This window comes from Thermobia domestica, chromosome 17 (genome assembly GCF_964235325.1).
Source record: "Thermobia domestica chromosome 17, izTheDome1.hap1.1, whole genome shotgun sequence".
NCBI lineage: Eukaryota > Metazoa > Arthropoda > Insecta > Zygentoma > Lepismatidae > Thermobia > Thermobia domestica.
In genome coordinates, this window is record NC_137470.1 from 18,847,745 (window position 1) to 18,863,610 (window position 15,866).

The 15,866-nt window shown below is 36.0% G+C and overlaps 1 long non-coding RNA gene across 2 annotated transcripts in view; it reads left to right on the forward strand.

Annotated features, from left to right (window-relative positions):
• LOC145674375 (uncharacterized) overlaps positions 1-15,866 on the forward strand; it is a 79,006-nt gene that overhangs the window by 49,933 nt on the left and 13,207 nt on the right. For both annotated transcript variants that reach the window (XR_014128915.1, XR_014128914.1), the window contains exons 2-3: positions 6,582-6,814; positions 12,242-12,383. This is a non-coding gene — a long non-coding RNA (uncharacterized LOC145674375). The remainder of the gene's footprint in view (positions 1-6,581; positions 6,815-12,241; positions 12,384-15,866) is intronic.

Here is a 15,866-nt window from a genome sequence, read left to right on the forward strand (position 1 = left end):
GGGTGGTTTCGGCAATGTCCGAACACTCGTATTCTCTTACTAGTGACATTGGAAGTAAATGTGTATCCACCAACGTTGCCATAGTTTTGGTCTCTCTTATACTCTGATTTATGACTTACACATGTGGTTTAAGAGGTCACTTTCCTCTCTTTCTTTTTCCCCCTTGCCGTGGATTTGGGATTCCACTTTGCTCTTTTCTCACCCTCGCCAACGAAAGGTACATGCTCTATTATGTGTTAATGCTAGTAAAAATAAAAAAAAAGAAAAATTAAAACAATAGAAATAAAAGATTTTTAAGTACACGACCACATCAATATTTTAATATTTCAGAGTACACCATATTTTTATTGTCTGATCTATCTATAGCAAGAAATCATGTGTAATATTTACTATGTAATGCAAATGTCATAATTTATTCTTAAAAGTATGTATTAAAATACAAAATATACACTACTTTCAACTATTAAGGAGAATGAATTCTGTTATTATTTATTTCGTTTATTTCAACTTTGTTTCGATAAAATTAAGAATAATAATTAAATAATGAGTAAAATATTTGCTTTTAGATGTGTAAAACAAGAAACTTCTTTTTGCAATCGATTTAGTGACCCAAGAATACGTTTTAATCTCCTTCTTGAATTCGCATAGTTTGAAAGTTTTACTTACAGTGAAATGATACTCACTTGTTGTCATGTCATCAAAATGTATATGCTAAGGTGGAGGAATAAAGTTTAAAATGTATGTCAAGAATAGGATATTTCGCGACATATAAGGGAGATGAAACAGTATATAAACTCATTATTAAAAGTAAGCGAACACTTGCTCCAGCATTTTGTGAAATTCCGTTTCAAGAGGAAAAATTCTATAATTATTTTCTCAATATGTAATAAAAGATACAGGTTACTCCACTAAATTTTATCATTCCAATTTCTTAAAGTATATCATATTATGCTGCAGTTATTGCTTAAACATGAAATACGAGCGACATTATTTTTTGAGGAAATTTCATTCGAGGAAAATTACCTACATGAACTTATATATATATATATATATATATATATATATATATATATATATATATATATATATATATATATATATATATATATATATATATAATGGAACCCTCGTATATCAGGGTTATTAATTGAATATTTATTTATGAGGTATTAACAAAATGATTTACGCAGCATTACAGAATTATTAATGATATATAAACAAAATCGATTGAGTTGCTTTTGAGAATATCATCCAATAATAAACTCACTCCTATTAAGAAACTACCCCTTGCGGATTTATTCGGGAGAAATTACTTAACCCTATTATAGGGTTGTTAATCAAATTATTATATATCGCCTGTTTCGTATTTGAAAAATCGCCCGAAAAAAAAAACACCAAAAGTGAGCACCCCTTGCCGATTTTTCAGGATAAATGAGTTATCCCATATTATCATATTGTTATGAATCATGTATTTATGAAACATGAAAAAATCGTTAGAGGCGTTTCCGAGAAAATCCCAATTTTGATTTTCATGTTCAGTAAACTACTCGTAGTAACATATTTTCATTGGGACGAACAGACGTCCAGAACTCCGTTTTGAGGCATGTAGAGGCAATCCAACTTACAAATTCTTTTAAATCTCGATTCTTCCATTATATTGCTATACTTTATCTCCTATCGTTGATCGAAAGTAAAAATACAATTTTTGGAAAGACAATCGAGACTGTCTTGTCTCATCACTAGAAAACTGCTGAACCATTTGAAAAGAATTTTGAAATAGCACTTGGCTGGAGCTGGATTTTTCGTATCCCTTTCATTATAATGAGTATCCTAGGAGGTATTTTTCTCCACACTCAAACTCATCTGTTATTTATCCCATCAACATGAGAAAAACTGATAGACTCTTTCAAATGGATTTTGCAATGTAGGTAGCAGTTGACTCGAGTCGGGTTTCTTTCATGTCACTTTCATTAAAGGCATATCCTAGGGGGAAAAGGTTAAAAAAAATAGAATATATTGAAAGCTGCTAAACCCTTCAAAATCAAGTTTTAAAAATAGCATTGGGTCACCTAAACTTTTATCATTTAATTTAGATTCAAATACCTGTTCTAAATGCGAGAAGATGGTTCAAATATGATACACATTTCAAATATTCTACGTAAATCTACTCTTCCTGTGAACGCCGGTTCTTCAGCCACTTAGTAAATAATTTTATGATTAGCGGTAATAAAAATAATAATTTACAAATGTTACAGATCACCAAGGACTAACAAGGACAAGTTGTGTGATGTGTGGTCAGCACATTGCTTTAAGCCTAGGATTGTTGTTTCTTAACTCAAGTAAATTTTCAGTTGTCTAAAGATGTAGGTTTAAAACTGTGAAAACTATGTGAGCTTGATCGGAAATCGATCCGAAACAAAGCATATTAAAAATTACTATAATAGTAAAACTACATTTCCTGGTACTAAAAATCATTTCAGATATTGTTTGATTAAAATTCAAGAGTATTTTGTATAGATTAAAATCCTATCCTTCTTTCTCAATAGATGTATTCATGTTTATAACTTTAAAAGAATGCACACTCCAAAGTAGGGAAGAAAAAAATAAACACATTAACCAATATTCCTGCATATGGTTCATTCCTCTCCAAAGGAAAAAGGAACATTTTTCCTCTCAGTGTCAAATAACAAAACAACACAAACCATTCGGAGTTTCTACGCTACTTTTTTTTCTTTTTCGCCAAAACCTTTCTCAAGTGACAGAGAAGAATACTCACCCCTCTGGACGAAAATTGTCAGCTAGCTTGAATTTCTTCGCAACACCGGATTTTGGAGAAAATATCGGTTTCACTACCCTGTAGTAGGAGAAGAAGGTTAATAGGTCAATTTTCCATACCTCCCCCCAAGATTTTTAAGATGTTTCAAAAAGTCTAGCTCCTGAATCGTTGTGTGTGTAATTTTGTACCATTGTTCCTCCAAAACATGCTGCAGCTTCTTAAGGGATGCTGGTGGAGGGTAATGAGACCGAACACTCTTTTCTAACTCAGACCACAATGGCTTAATGATGTTCAGATCTGGTGATTGTGGGACCCAGAGGAGATGTGATAGCTCATGGTCATGCTCCTCAAATCATGATTTCACCGTTTTTGCAGCGTGACAGGGTGCCAAATCATCTTGGTAGATGTCATCACCATCAGGGAACAATATTTGGGCCAGGGGTAGAACCTGGCCCCCCAAAATGGCCTCATACGCCTTAGCATCCATCATTCCATGGAGGGCTATGATGGGACCTGCAGAAAACCACGATATCACTCCCCATACTGTAAGAGAACCACCCCCATGCTTTACAGTTGGGAGCAGACAGTCTGTATCATAGGCCTGCGACGGGTGCTCTCCATACGTAATTATGGCCGGTTGTCGGAAACAAGGTGAAGGTCAATTCATCGGACCACATTACGTGTTTCCACTGCTCATGAGTCCACGCCTTGTGGTCCTTGCACCACTAGATACGTTTCTTCGCATTTACTGCTGTGACCAGGGTTTTGGCGATAGCGGCCCTGCAATGAATTATCATTTTATGAAGTTCCCATCGCACAGTTTTCGATGAAACCGGGTTCTGTGGGCCGTAATTAAGTTCATTGCAGTGGTCTTCTCTTTAGCTGCTACAATCCGTTTTAATGTCTTTCGGTCCTTATCTAACAGGATTGTCTTTCGACCACTGTTGTGCTTTGCAGACGTCGTCTGCCCATGAATTGTGTATGACCTTGTGACATTGGACACAGTGCCTTTCGATACGCTCACAATGTCCGCCACTGTTGCCACTGTAGCTCCAACCAGACGGGCACCAACGATCATGCCTCTTTGGAAGTCTGTCAGGTCGCCCATTTTACCGCACCACTTTCACACCACGACACTCACAGGTGACCTGGTTACTGGTGACGGAAGAGTAAGGTCCACATGATACATTGAAAACAAAAAACGATCGGCAGCCGCAACACGTGTTGTACAGCGGAGGGCAAACTTACGTGTCCTGTATGAACAGTTCTTAATTTTTTTTTTTTGTCTATCCCCTGTATTTATTACAGTAACAATCATCATCCTAGCAACGTTTTAGTTTTCAGCGTGAGAGGGCCAAATAGCCATTACTGACACCCCAATTAACTACCAAAAATCAATCAACTAATGATAATCAATAACGCCGCTCCAGGGATGATTGAACATCCCCCTAAATATTACTCGTAGTGGAAAATCTCAACGCAGAAACTGAATACATTTCACGTCCTCGGATTTTATAGTTAAATTTATAACACTTTAACATTTCGGTAGGCCGACATAGTGGCATATCTCATTTGTCGAATTTGATTTATCTGGAGGTATGTTATGTTGATCTAAGTAAAAGTATATTTTGAGATACGTCAAGACATTTAAAGTCATGTAAGTCACCTACTATAGAGCTACAAGGTGCGATATTTGTGAGATGGTAAATATCATAAACTACCCGAAGAACATGTCGTACATTGTACACACAATAGTATGTCAAACAAATATACCAGTCTTTTTTTTTTTTTTTTTTTTTTTCTCCTTTCTTTCCTTACTGCACATGATCGAGTTCACAGTTCACATTCAGTGATGAGACGTGACAGTTTTACGTAGCCATTACAAGATTTGTCAATGTTAAGATAAACTTTTCAGTCAGGTGGAAGGATCGCAATAAGTTTTCCTGGTAAATGACAAGGTTAATTACTCTTTCAAATTTAATAGATGTCTACAAAATTTGTTAATACAAAACTGTACTGTACTTCGTCCCTGTAATAATACATTTTTTTTTTCTTTTTACAAAAGACAGAGCCAACAAAATAGTTTTGATAAAAACATTACTCCTTTAATGACAATTACGAAAGTCATAATTTGAAATCTGAAAATGTTTGGTTTCTAATCTGTTTGAACGATGAGTGGTTTGTTACATCTTGATCGCAGAAACCCGAACTCCGCGAGGCAACGAAGTCCCGGGCATGGCCAACGAGTAGTGAATCCAGCGCCTTCTTTGGGGAGGGAGTCCAAGAGGTCGAAGATCTTAGTAGTGCACGAAAAGTGATTTGGGTAGTGTGATCCAGAGCCGGTAGTGACCTCATCCATCCTAGACTTCCGTGTAAAGGACCGAGGTGGCTCAGTGATACAGCGTTCACCTCTGGTGCGTGGAGTCCTTGGTTCGATCCCCACCCACGCCAAGTGAGCTTTGTGGTGGACAAAAACCGTGTGCGTGGAGTTTTCGTTTCCTCCCACTTTCCTTCATTTCACCATTTCATTAATTTCTCATCATCGTAGTCTCCTTTAGCCTAGCCGGCATAACTGTGGGACGTAAAGCTTCGATTTCATTTCGACTACCGTGATTAGGGGAAGAGGTGTTTTACTGGGTGGGGGGAACTTGTTTTACCTATGTTGGTGTCCACGTCGGGAGGAATGACTGGTTAAGCTCTGCAGATTTTACAGTCTAACATATGAACTTCCAGTTTTCTTAAACGCATGCAGGCAGATAGTTATACAGGGTGTAACATAAATGCATGGCCAAAAGTGACGAGGTGGTTGCGGACATCCCCAAATAAGCAAAAATGTTCCTATAAATATGGGTCCGATGCTGCTTCGTTTCCGAGATACAGGGCGTTCAAATGTCGTGTCCTTCCAATGGCTCGCTGTGGGAAAGTGAATGGAATTGTTCAGTATTACCGGAATAATAGAATCAAGTAGAATTGTGTCTGTGCAAATACATTTACAGTAACATGAGAATGAAGCTAATTAACATTTGAGATTATTTGGTTATCAGTATTGCAGACCTGGTACAAAGTGTTATGTTTTCAAATTGCCTTGTCTTTCGAAAACGAAGCGGAATCTGCCCCATGTTTAGGAACGTTTTGATATCAGCAGTCATATGCTAACGAGTGAACGTCTAGTGTTACTTGAAATCTTAATACTGTATTTCATAAGCAAATAACTTATAAAATGCTCATTCAGTGTTCATTCATTTTCAAACATGACCAATTCCGCTGTAGTGTAATTTCTACAGTTTCTTGTAATTTTTGTCTGTAATGTTGGTTGTCGTCTTCCATAATTTATTTAAATATTGCTTTTACACATCGAAATTTGTTCGTTTTTAACTTATTTTATTAATTGTTTGATATTAATTGTGTCTAGGGATCCAATGTAGCAAAAATGCTTTTTGTCTCAAACAGCGGCTCTTAAGTCATATTGCTAACATACATTTTTTCGCTACAAGTTAGGGGAAATTTTACCTAACATTCTACTTTTCTTATACGAGAAGTAAAACATTACAAAAGCTTTCTTTCATTAGAATGCAGCGATATATATATATATATATATATATATATATATATTACCGATGTTACTTCCGTCAAGAACCGCCACTTTTATTATCTTAATCTGTACAGATTTTGTAATAGACAATGCAAATAGTAAAAATATGAAAGATTTTTTTTTAATCTCTGGTTTGATAATATGAAATTGAATACTCCTTTGACCCACTTCTAATGCTTACATTTTTAAAAATGTATTTTCATATGTTCCCAGAATGTACACGAAAGTTCCTTGCTATTGAGGCTATAAGCAGTTATAAGGAAGCAGAATCTTTCAGCGGTGGCACCTGGCGAAAACTTCGGAGAGTATCCCCAAGATATGATGGCTGAGGTATGGAAATAGAAACCCTAGCGACCTCGTGATCCATCTGGAAGAAGAGACGAAGAAGTGATTGATCTTTACTTCAAACGCAACTGAAGATGAAGGTTTCTTGATCATCAGCAGGAGTGAGTAGTTTTATCCAATACATATATCGATAACCTAGATATTATTTCTTTTTATTTCAAAATATTCTTTTTAGTAAGTTGTAGGGATGTGTATATAATGGCCTTGAAACAAGGAGATGCGTTGTCGCCGTTAATATTCGAATTTGTCCTGGAGTACTCTATAAGGAAAATCAAAGATAACCGGGGCCTTAAGTTACCTGATATTACCAGATTATGGCGTATGCTGATATAAATTTAATAGGGGATGATAAGGGAACAATAGAAAGGAATGCAGAAGTCTTATTAAACGCTTGCAGGCACATCAGTTTAGAAGTAAATGCAGAGAAAACTAAATACGTGGAAGTTCGTCAGAATCGTAATACGGCAAATTATGTATGCATTAAAATAACAAATAATACTTTTGATAAAATAGATACTTTCAAATAGAGATGCAAAAAAAGCCGGCTTTTTTGGGGAAAAAACGAGAATTTTGGAAATTTTGGCTTTTTTCATTTTCATGATTTTTCTGCTTAAATAGCTTTCTTATAGTATACTCTAAAGTTAAATAAGATTCCATAATCTAAATGCCATATTTCGCTCTGGAATTCACCAACATGATGGATGGAGCACATGGTTTATGAATTAAACATAAAGTACGTAGTATTTGAGGGCAATTTTAGAAGCTATTTAACTTTATTTTAACTTCTGAATTATCGACATTTTTTCTTCTAGATCATTTCTTTTTAGTCATCCGTGTTTCACTTCTTAGAGCTTAGTACTCTAGCTTCTAGCGCATAATTACACTTATGTTTTTCAATGTATCAATCAGAGCGTACTTCCACATTTCCGTTATACTGTTGCTGTTCAATGATGTAACAATAATCTTCAGGACACAACCTTGAATACCATTTGATAGAAATAATCAGTATCGGATTTAGAAAAATATTTGGGAGGGGTTTTTCTGAATAATGTTTGGTTTTTCTAAAAATTCCTAACTTTTATTTAAAAGGAGCTTAAATTTATGAGTACAAGCAAACAAATATTTCGTTTCGTTTGTATATTCAGCTATAATCTTCCAGATACAACCTTGAAGACCATTTTATACTGATAAACAGTGGCGGATATAGAAAAGTATTTTGGGAGGGGCTTTTCATATTAATGCTTAGTTTTTCTAAAAATTAATAATCTTTTTATTTGAAGACAGCTTGAAGTTTATGAGTAAAGGCAAAACTAATATTTAGTTTGTTTTAGAAATTCCATAATTTCGGGGTAGAGGCTTCAATCCGAAAGACATCCCCACCCTAAACCTCTTCGCAAATTCATCACTGCTGGTAATTGGTAATAACAGATTTAAAAACGATTAGAAAGGAAGTCGGCCAGGATCCACAGTACACGCACTAACTCTACATTCACAGATGGAATTAAGAAAAACTTTTGTCAAAATAGTCGAATGCGGGGTTGAATCCCGGACTTCACGATAGAAGCGCGAAAGTTAACCACTCACTCATGTTTGTTGAGCTTAACTTAAATGTACTCACTCTCACTCACTCACTCACTCACTCACTCACTCTCTCACTCACTCACTCTCTCTCTCTCTCTCTCTCTCTCTCTCTCTCTCTCTCTCTCTCTCTCTGGCCACAAAAGCTCTCCATTGACTTCTGTCCTTATCCAATTCAATCCAATTTCTACTCTGTATTCCTATTTCTGCTAGATCCATCTTAATATTGTTCTCCCATCTGGGCCTACGTTTTCCTAATGGACGTTTCCCGATTGGATTTCCAGTTAAAACTTTGAAAGCGTTCCTACTTTCTTCCATTCTGGCTACATGTCCTGCCCACCGGAGTCTTCTAGATTTGATGACCCTAACAATGTTTTTTAAACGGTATAAATTATGTAGTTCCTCGTTATGAAGTTTCCGCCCTTCCCCATTTCCGTTGCTCTTGGGTCCGAATATTCGTCTCAGGATCTTGTTCTCAAATACTTTCAGTCTATGTTCTTCCCTCAGAGTAAGCGACCATGTGTCACAACCATAAAGGTAAGAGGTATGATTATCATTCTATATATTTTAAACTTTAAATTTCTTGACAGAATTCGCGATGACAAAATATTTTGAACTTAATAATAACAAGAATTTCCTGATTTCAGTCGACATTTAATTTCTTTGTGGGTATGATTTTGGTCTGGTAATACTGATCCAAGATATTTGAAAGTATCCACTGTGTCCAAAGTATTAATTGATGTTTTAACGCATTCATAATAATTTGCCGTATTACGATCCTTGTGAATTTCCTTGTATTTAGATTTCTCTGCATTTAAATTTCTCTGCATTTACTCATGTCCCTGCAAGCGTTTAATAAGGCCTCCGCATTTCTTTCGATTGTTCTATCAGATTTACATCATCAGCATACACCATATAACCTGGTGAATAACATTCAACTCTAGGCCCTGGTTCCTATCTTTGATTTTTCTTATAGCGTACTCCGGAACAAAGCTGAATAATAATGGCGATAATGCATATCCTTGTTTCAGGCCAATCTCGACGTGAAAGCTCGCATTTTTCTACTCGGACTTTACTCTTAGATTCATTTAAACACTTAATAAATCTAGCTTTTTCGGTATTCCAAATTCTGTAAGAATGTTGTACAGTGTTCCCCTCCTAACCGAGTTGTAAGCCTTTCTAAAATCAATAAACAGTTGATGTACTGGGTAATATATTCCCATTTCTTTTCGAGTATTCGTCGAATGGTAAATATCTGGTCGATTTCGACTAAATCCACACTGATAATCTCCTATAATTTCTTCTGCGTATGGGGTCAATCTTATTAATAGAATGTTAAGAGAAATGCCTCGATAATTATTACAATCAATTTTGTCGTCTTCCTTATGAATTGGAACAGTGATTGATTCTTCCATTTTTTTTTAAATATATTCTATAGTTTTTTAACAAAAAAAAAAAAAAGTTTCGTAACGATATGTTGAATTATCTTGTTAAAAATTCAGAAAACTTCAGGACTTGTAAACTGTGATGGTGGTTATATATTCTACAGCCTAGAAAACCATACGCTCAGATGAACCGTCTATTACGTATGTGATACATGAACAGAAAATTCGATACCTTCCCAATTCTGAACAAGCTTAAGAAACAGTCAATGGATTACAAAATTTGGAGCTTTACCGATTTTGCAGATCCGAAGCACCTGATGGGTGGTACCAAATTATTACGTATGTGATCAATCAGTGAAAAAATTGTTCGAAATATTCATACAATGTATATGAAAGTTAAAACTTAACTGAAAAATTTCAAGAATGTACAGAACCACACGAAACGAAGCTCTTGATCTGCAGATTTCTCGCATGATTTTCTTTATTTTGCTTCAATAAGAGGGTGTGTGATATTTTGAAGTAAAAATACGACATACAATTTTGCTAGTTATTTGTGTATCATTTTTTAAAGTACTTACTGTATATAAGAAGTTAAAATATTACATATATTGGTTAATGTTTTGGAATTCATAATGTAAATATGTTAAGAATTTTAAAAAATCTTTTTGAAGTTCATTATTTATTTTCTAGGTTTCATATTATTATCTGCATCAACCACTAATTAATTCCGTTTTTATTGTTGTAGAGAAGCGAAACAAAGTCTGCTTTATCAGTTGAAAGCAAAATTTGCAAAAAAGCCCAAAATTTCCCAAGGAAAAAAGCAAAGCAGAAAAGTTTTTTTTCTTTCAAAAATTATTTTTTCCGAGCCCTTGCATCTCTACTTTCAAATATCTAGGATCAATATTAACATACTAAAGCCATATTCACGAAGAAATTAAATGTCTACTAAAAGCAGGGAATTCGTGTTATTATTTAGTTCAAAATCTTTTGTCGTCGCGAATTCTGTCGAGGAATTTGAAGCTTAAAATATATAAAACGATAATCGTGCCTGTTGTTCTGTATGGTTGCGAAACATGGTCGTTTACTCTGAGGGAAGAACGTAAACTAAAAGTATCTGAAAACAGGAGTCCTGAGATGAATATTCGAACCCAAGAGGAACTGGAATGGGGAATAAGGAAACTTCATAACCAGGAAGTACATAATTTATACGATTTGTCAAACATTGTTAGGGTCATCAAATCTAGAAGGCTCAGGTGGGCAGATCTTGTAGCCAAAATGAAAGAAAGTATTAACGTTTTCAAAGTAAAAGTACGAACACTTTGAAAGTTTTAACTGGACATCCAATCGGGAAACTGCCATTAGGAAGACCTAGGTACAAATGCGAGAACAATATTAAGATGGATCTCGCGGAAATAGGAATACAAAATAGAAACTGGATCCAGTTGGCTAAGGATAGAAGTCAGTGGAGAGCTTTTGTGAACGCGGCACTGAACCTCCGGGTTCCATAGGCCATAGAGTTAAGTTAGTAAGAATATATATACAGCTTTATAGGTTGTCTACTTGTTTCTGTCAGCTGTATTCAGTGAAACTAACAGTTGTCCTCAGAGGTTAGTTACACTATACTTTTATGCAGTACGAGTAGAGGCAGACGTCTGGAACCACTGAAACTCGACAAGAGAAAAAGTGTTACTGAGTCAGAGGTCCAACCTGGGTTTCAGACTCATCGCGATGCTTTCTTTATAGCTATGTCTGTCCTTTTCTTCTCCAGACCAGCCACTTTTTACTCTTCATGTTAGCTTTCATTTATTTACACCACATGAATCGTATCGCAACTAAACAAAGTACACTCTAAGCTCTTCCGCTAAACATTTTATCAGTGTTTTTTTTTTTTTAAGTTGTGGTTTAGTTATGATTCGTACTGCTTGGTGGTAATTCATAATTTTCCGTTTCATATTACGCGATAATGCATTCTTTCAACTATATGTTGACAAAATTCTGGAAACACCTGTAGTTTGCAACAAATAAGATATGTGGGGCTGCAGAGCACCTAGCCGTTCTAACTAATGTGGATGTAAGCGGTACTTATGCGAATTAATTATTGACTCCCCCCCCCCCTCTCTCTCTCTAATGAAATCTTAGTTTGGTTACTCTACCGACTTTCCTTATGAACACTCTCCTTCCTATCAGCTGCTAGAAGACTTAACAGAAAAGAGACTGCTTATCATACAAATAGAATAACGAATGACGTGAACCTGACGTAAGTAGAAATTTAAGCATGTGGACTATACCAATGTTATGTCATGGGCCAAATCAAGTGTTGGAATTAAACATGTAAAATATATTTAGACAATTAAATATATTGCAACTTACTGTTGATAAAACAGAAACTAGCAAATTATGAACAATGAAGTTCTATATTGTATAATGCGTGGTTTTTACTTTGACCTTAATAGTTTGACTTTATACTTTTGTTTTACTTTTCATGTAACTTTGCTAATGGCCTTATTATGTTTATTTATTTATTTATTGGTAATTTTTAACGAACTTTTTTTTTCCATCTTGCAGCTTTGGGGAAACCACTTTTTGATGAATGTCACTGATACTCGCAGACTTCATTGATATGCACTTTATCGACACTACGAGAGGGGTGAGACGACTACTTCTTTACTCTTGCCGGCTTGCTCCGCGTGAATTCTGTTGCTTGTAGGTGAGTAATTCCATTGGTTAAGTACAGCAAGTACCAATAATTTCCTGTCTCTAGTTAAGACATCTGGCAATGTTGTCCACTATATCGCACATGTGGTTGCCGTAATAGTGACTTAGCATGGTCATCGTACTGAACAACTTTTTTGAACGCAGAACGCTTTTTGCTTTACAAGCGTTAAACTAACAAGACGAACACTACTTCCTTCCCACAAAATAGCTTTCTAGTCACTATGGCGAGACAAGTGACTATTAACACACTTACGTGTTATAAGAAATAGTTTGTTAACGTCTTGTTAACAAAGATTCTGGGACAACGCGAGGATCTACAGAATAAAAACTTGTATGTGGTCAACACTACGTGAGTCCGGGTCAGATTGGCGGGATCAAGTTCAGACGTCATGCATACACATAAGTAATTTGCTGTGATTGGATGGCTTATGCATGTGATTAACAGTGTGCTACCAAATCGTCCAATGGCTGAAGAAGGCTCTCGTGGGTTGCTGAACAAAAGCTAAAATGCTTGAGAAACGTAGATCTTGCAAGAATATAGAACAAAGCGTCCTTTTGTTTTAAGTACACTAGTACTGAATTCTCAAACTGTTCTGTCGTCAGAAGTCTGGCATTGGGTGGGTCACAGTGATAAGCTGAAAGGAATGTTTCGTTCAGTAAAGAAAATACTTTATAATTTGAATATCACTTTTAAATAAAATACTAGCTGAACCTGCGCTCTCTACACAGCGCATCATTCGCATATGAGCATAAATCTCCTTCTCATTCCTCACATCATCTGTACATGTCCCTTTACAGACACAAGTGAAAGACGTCTTGATTTAAAAAAAAAAAAATCGGCAAGGGGTATCATAAAGGGGAATTTTTTCGATTATTTTTTCTCAATATCTCGCACCGTTTGCAAGATTTGAGCCTACTTCCGGTTGGAGTTTCTAATTCATGTATGGCCAGTGTTTTCTTTCTTCTTGCATACAGTATGTAATAAGCAAATACATCACATATACAATTAATTATAATGTCAGTTATATATGGTGTTCATTGGGCAAAACACTCAAAAAATAAAGATTTATCTTAAGACTCGAGAAATGGTTATCCTTCCTTTTTCACTATTATTTGGCCATGGAACAAACTCCTGAGACACATACAACCCCAATATACAACATTGTGGTGTTGGAATGTATAACGATGCTTTTTTTTTTAATTTCAACGATTCCAGTGTACCCTAAAAAAATGTAATAAAGAAATAACGGCCATGTTTTTTCTTTTTTTTTTAATATTCAATTAGAACTGGACAATCTACGCAAAATTTCCAATCGATCAGTGAAAACATCATCTTTCTAGAGCCTGTAGTTTCCGAGATCTCATTGTCGAAAGGATTGGCCACAAACATATAAACACAGTTTAAAAGAACCCGGAAAATGGAAGCACAATTCACATGCATTGATTTTAGAGAAGGCTTATTAAAATACAAAGGCTTTGAACAATAAGTTTATAAAATAAACTTTGTGAACAAAGATCTATTTAATAAATAATTTATTTAAAGTACAGATGCTCAAAATGTTTGTTCTGTTAAACGTGAAATCACACATAACCGTAAATGAAAGATTTGAAAGCCAAAGGTATAGGTTGGAGCTCAGTCGCTTTTAATTGCTACTGTAGCATTTTAATAGATAGATTATAAGTTTTCGTTTGCTGAAAATTTTGAGCTTATATTCTGTGTATATATATATATATATATATATATATATATATATATATATATATATATAATACAAACCCTGTGTGAGACTCATTACTCTTTTAATCTTTTCCTATCAGAAAGTGGATGCGCATTATACATGCATGGCAGTTCCTAATCTATATATCATATGAATAGTACCCATTCATATATACTTATACACATTTATATTTATTTAGGAACTGCCATGCATGTATAATGCACATCCAGTTTCTGATGGGAAAAGATGAAGAGTAATAAGTCTCATACAGGGTTTGTATGAAAAGTAATGAGACCAAATTCAGAGAAAAATTCACTACAATCATTAAAATTCGTCAAAATAGGATCCTTAGGTGCCGAAGCACTCCTGCCAATGAGTTTTTCGCGCTTGGAAGGCGCGTTGGAAGTTTTTTTCCGAAATGTCCTTCGAGCAGCGCGTCGAGGCCGCTTTGACTTCTGCTACAGTCTCATCGTGGTGTTCTTTGAGGGTTGTATTCGTTCGGGGGAGCACGAGTAAAACGGGACTGTAGGGGGGCTAGGGAAGCGTTGCGATGCCGTTCCGTATCAGGTAGTCGTTGACCATGGAGCAAGTGTGGCTTGGTACATTGTCATGATCCAGCTTGCAATTGGGGGTAATGTGTGACCTCTCTGACCTTGCCCTTCTATATTTTCAGCACTTCCACGTAGAAAGCAGCCGGGACGGTATATCCCTCAGTTACAAATTCGTGATGGAGCACATCTTTCACGTAAAAGAAGGCAATGAGCATGGCCATGACCTTCGAACTGCTCATTCGAGCTTTTTTTTTTTTTTTTTTTTTTTTTTTTTTTTTTTTTTTTTTTTTTTTTAGCGTGCTGCTGTGCTGCTCTAGCGTGCTGCTGTGTACCATTTGGTACTTCGGCGTTTTGTCTCCGGGTCGTACTCAAATACCAACATTTCGTCGCCAGTTATCACATTGTTCAACAACAGAATCTGTTTGAACGCGCAAAAGATCTCAGTAAACAAGCATACAATTTTGGCTTTGGTCGTCTGTCAAACGTTCGGGACAAGTTTGGAACAGATTTTTCTCATCTCCAAATCCTCGATAGTGATGGTGTGCAAAGTCATTTTATCAATTCCATCAAGCACACATTGCTCATTTTCCTCGGTTCTGCTCGTGGACGAGCGTCCTGCGCAGGTTTGTCTTTCACACTCCCTCGACTGACTTTGAAACACTTCTGCCATCTCGAAACAGCAGTTTTGGATACTTTTACTCCTAAACACTTTCTGGATCATAGCCAGCGTCTCCATAGCAGATTCTCTGAATCTCACACGGAATTTAATGGCGTAGCGTTGATCGATAGAAAGTAGCATTTTTAAGCTTTGACCAAGAATATAGACAGGGGTCCACTTAAATCACGATACAAGCCGCAAGGAAGCTCGTAGGCGACTGACACTAGGTGCATTTTAAAGCTTACTTCCTGCTCCATTGAACCCAGCTGGAGCGAGTGCGCTGCAATGTAAGTCGCATCAGAAAAGAAAATGATCTCATTACTTTTTATACGGACCGTCTGTCAGACGCTTCAAACTAGTTTAATAAATGATGAGTAATCATTTAAGAATTTAAGAAGTGTGTTAGTTGGACACTACAATTACCAGTATTTCTTTTGATTAAATTTGTACCCTTTGGCAGATTGGCATTGCTCCCGAAGATGTGGTATTCTGTACTGTAATTATCCAGTCTGCATTCAGTAGTAAATGTTGAAAGTGTGTCTGTCCGT